The sequence below is a fragment of the Asparagus officinalis genome, chromosome 2 (genome assembly GCF_001876935.1).
Source record: "Asparagus officinalis chromosome 2, Aspof.V1, whole genome shotgun sequence".
NCBI classification, from domain to species: Eukaryota; Viridiplantae; Streptophyta; class Magnoliopsida; order Asparagales; family Asparagaceae; genus Asparagus; species Asparagus officinalis.
The window spans coordinates 26,786,810-26,791,419 of record NC_033795.1 but is presented as its reverse complement, the minus strand read 5'-3'; the positions used below and the strand labels follow the sequence as shown (position 1 = coordinate 26,791,419).

The 4,610-nt window shown below is 34.4% G+C and overlaps 1 long non-coding RNA gene across 3 annotated transcripts; it reads left to right on the top strand.

Annotated features, from left to right (window-relative positions):
• On the top strand, window positions 274-3,275 carry LOC109830574. Of its 3 annotated transcripts, none has more exons than XR_002244332.1 (5): window positions 274-613; window positions 773-874; window positions 1,598-1,663; window positions 2,386-2,460; window positions 2,850-3,275. It is a non-coding gene; the product is annotated as an uncharacterized LOC109830574 (long non-coding RNA). The 3 variants fall into 3 exon arrangements; XR_002244333.1 differs by having other exon boundaries at window positions 2,386-2,561; XR_002244334.1 differs by lacking the exon at window positions 2,386-2,460.

Genomic DNA, 4,610 nt, shown 5'->3' with positions numbered 1-4,610 from the left:
ACTAGACAGAAAATTTCCGTCTAGAATATTTCGTCTAGAATATTTCGTCTAGAATAAAACATTCTAGACGGAATTTTCCGTCTATGATAGCACACTAGACGGTTATTTTATTTTCAATTTTTTTTAAAAATGGGCCAAACATCCTAGACGAAAATTTTCGTCTATGATAAAATTTTCGTCTAGCATGTAACCTAGAGCGAATTTTCCGTCTAGGATACTTGCCCCCTTTTAAAAATAAAATTTAAAATTCCCACCATATTTTATCCATTCCCCACAATTTATTTGTTTCCGCCCTCAAATCCCTATCTCCAAATCCCTCTTCCTCTCTCGCTTTTGAGAGAAAACCCGGATCCCCAGCTCGATCACTTCTTCCCCAAATTCAAACTCAATATTGGTTCAGCGGCAAGATCCCCCTAAAGTTCGATTGATTGAAGCTCCTCTTCGAGCTCAATGTCAGCAACAATCGATTTGCCGGGAAATTTCCTAGGGTAGTTCTCCGGCTGCCGTCATTGAGGTACCTAGATCTGAGATACAACAAATATCGTTGCTTTGAGTTCACTTCCGAGTGGCAAACTTCAAGCGTCGAAAACTTTAGAAATCTCCTTGATTACAGGTTAGGGGTTCTTTCCTCTCTCATTTCGATCTCAAATTTTCTTTACTTTTTCTTACCCGAATTTTGTATTTTCATCTGATTCACCTTGTACGATTTGGATTCTGATTCAATTTCCCCCAAAACATTTAACTGAATTTCGTGATTTTTGTCCACAAACAGCTTTATTGTAGGTAGGGGGAGATTAAGATGTCTGAGAATGGATTTGAAAATGAGGAGAAGGATGATTTAGATCACGGCGTCACGGAGAAAGATGCTTCCTTGGTAATTTTTTTATAATAATTTTGTAGTATCAAGCGTATGCTAGGGTTTAGTACTTATTGTAATTTTGTATTGAAGCTTGCGAAGTTCAAAGTCTAAAAGGAAAATGTCGGGGTGGCGGTTTATTTCTAGTGTCCCAAGACTCCCAACCTAAATGAAACTTTGCATGTTGGCGAATCACTATTATTCTAGTATTTCTAGTGTCCCAAGACTCCCAACCTAAATGAAACTTTGCATGTTGGCGAATCACTATTATTCTAGGCAAATGAACCTGCGCAAGACTCCCAACCTAAATGAAACTTTGCATGTTGGCGAATCACTATTATTCTAGGCAAATGAACCTGCGAACCTGTTAATATGTGTTATCTACAATTTTAGTTAAGTGTTATAGTTTTTCCAAAAGAAGGAGCTAAAATTTGTCCTGGTAGTATTTTTTTTCTTTTTTTGCCAAGTTTTTTTTTGCACACCTTGCATATGAATGTTCTCTTTTATTGTTTATGTGATCACTTCTGTTAGTATCTTCTTTTCTTTCTACCATGTATGTTTATGATATGTTGATATTATTTTCATTTATTTTCCAATTGTGTTGGCATGATGTTCCTTGAATTTCTTTTGAAGTGGGCATTTTACCCTTTCATTTGCAACAATAAATGTGTCTATACATCTTTAATTTGGCAAAGGGTGTTGGCTTTTCACTAGTAGAAAATCCCGTATTTCGTTTTACAGTTGGGCAAGTGGAGCATTGGATCCAGAAAGCACTGCTTCTCATGACCTTGTTACATCTGTAAAGAGGTATGCTTATTGCTTATTGCAAAATAAATTAATTAAGGGCTTCTATTATACAGTCCCAGTTGAAGCTTACTTATCTTTCTTTCTTTTTAGAATAGAGAGGTGACTTTTCACTTCTTTTTATCTTCTTATTCTTTAAAATTAATGGTAAATTCTTGCTGACATCTTTGTCTTTTTCTATATAGGGTGTGCTGGCTATGATTGCTGTGTTCCTAGCTTATTCTTTGCAGTGTTCCTCATTTTAAGATGATATTATAATGAATTAATCATTACAAAAATAACATGCATGTCTGCACCCACACGCGAACTATGTTGCCATGTTTGAAACTTTAGTTTGCTCTAGCATAGAACACTTATGTCTCTGTCTATAAATCACAACTATATAACTCTTTATGTTAATCATGACACTGACGCATGACATTCACTGGACAACATACTTAATGTGAAGTTATTAATCTCTTTTCTAATTTCTACATTTTGCTTCTGAGACACTGATGCATGACATTTACTGATGCACGGCACTTAATGTCTGCACCCACACACTCATGTTAAAACTCCTTGGCTTGAGCTAACATGTCCAGCGCAATTGCCTTATGCATTACTTCTTGATCCTATATCAAAGATGTCTAACCTGAAGTGCTCCAGAATCTTCTTTTTTCATGTTGACTATTTTAACTTTTCCCTCTTGTTAACTGATCTTACTTGTTTCTTGCATATTGGTTCAGTTTCGAGCTCTATCTGATCAATTTTACCGCACTCCTAAACACCACAAGTTTGTATGACAACAAGTCATCACTCAGGTCTGTCCATCATTGCCAACAGCTATATTAACTTGTTTCATTTCGATTGTTTGTCCTACTCCACTGATGAAAAGGGCACCGAAGATCGTACTTAACCTACGGTGCGTGTTAGGATATGAAATTATAACCCTCCCCCCTCATCATAACTTAGGGTTTTTGGTAGTATGAAGGAATTTTAACACCTAGAAGTTAGTATATGTGAATTTTTATTGAAGTTCAATGGAAACCGCAAGCTTCCCTTTATTATCTTTTCTCTTATTTTGGTAATCCTAGGAAAAAAATTGAGAAAAATCCTAGTCATATGTAAATGGCCATTTGCACTTGCATGGATCGTGATAGAGAAAGTGACTTAATATTTACAATCTTGCTGTGATATTTTTTTATTTCAGGTGATGCACGAAGATTTCAATGAAGGCATCATTCAAGTTCAAGCCAAGAAGAAATCCAGCTTGAATTATTATGCTTAATAGAGTGATCGCATTTTGTTATGGACAGTGCAGAGTTTAAAGCACATGGTTGCTGCGATGAACCCTAAGACCTGTTTCCTACCAGGGACCGATCCATATATACCCAGTTAATGTGGAGGAGCTCATGACCCGACTTTATACAGAAGTCTATGTATAACTTTAGCGTTGTATTTTCACTTAACATTGTAGACGTCTTTAGTATTTTCGTTAGTTTTTTTTTTTAAATCTGGGTTGAAATATAGTTCATCTGAGTTTTGTTGTCGCCATGACCTTGTACTGATATTATTTGGCACCGCTGTTTGTTTCCAAGTTTCAACCTATAATTGAAATGTCCATCATTGCCAACAAGTCATGCACTCGAATTAGATTTTGGAAAAAAAAAACTATTGTAGCATCCTAGACGGAATTTACTTATTTTCTGTATAGCTATAGCTAGTGATGATAAGAGTTTGGTTGCTCTTAAGATATTGCTTGGTAGCTGTGACTCTATATGTCTAGTCTTAAAATTAACTTTGCCAAAGCTCAGTGATTCTCTTAGAAGATAATATGGAGCTTCAGCATAGTATTGCTAATGCTTTAAGCTGTAAATTAAGAGGATTACTTCCGCGTTTCTTATTTAGTTTTTTCTCTTAGACCAGGTAAGCTGTTGAAAGAGAACAGAGAGCCTCTCATTAACAAATTTGGAAAAAAAAGACTTACAAACTTGAAAAGAAAGATCCTTGTCTAGGGAAGGAAAATTCTGTTGGATGTGGAGGTGGATGGATTCTACCATTGTTCATTGGGAAGAAATAACGTGCGGCAAATATTACTTTGGTGTGGATAGTTTGAATCGTCTGTGCCATAGTAGATATATTTCTAAGCTCTAGGTAAATATCTTATCCACTAGGTAGCGCTTTATCTGCAAAACTCATGTTATCTTGGATAATGGCAAAAAAGCTTGGCTGAAGCTACTCAACTCAAAACTAGATATTCGGAGAAGTGAGCGGCCTCTAGTCAACCTCACCCCCACCATATATTTGACTGTTTGATTATTTAACATCAACGTCCAGCCTGATGTCACAATCGATGTAGATGATGAAGACGCTACTCTAAAATTATCCGGGAAAAAGATAAAAGCGAAGAAGGGTTGATCTTAGCTTAATAAAAAATAAAACAGAATGAATAAAAGACAATATTTTCTGAATATTTTATAGAATAATTTAATTATTTTGAGTGAAATTAGGAATCTTTAGAAGGGAGTTTCATGAACTTTTTTAGTACTTTTATATGCTTATATGAATGCTTTTATCATATGAAAATATACTAGAGTTAGCATTCATCTTTAGTTTATAATTTTTTATGAAGTCTATCAATGATTAGGGACAAACTTCATATTCTCTTTTGTATCATTTTAGAATACTTTTAATCAATCATTTTGTCTTATTGGTTTTAAATATTCACATTTCTTGTATAACACTATTTTAATATTTTTAACTTTTGCAACACTATACTTTCTAAAGTAAAGCTTGGTTTCATGCCAGTCAAAATAATATAAAAATTAAAATTAGCTTCAAATTATATTTATTTTTGTAAATTCAAATATCAACATGAAAATTTAAATTGGGTGTCGCCCATTTAAACTGACATCAAAGAAAATAAATAATCGCAATATTAAAATTTAGAGATAAAAGTGAGCACAAACTA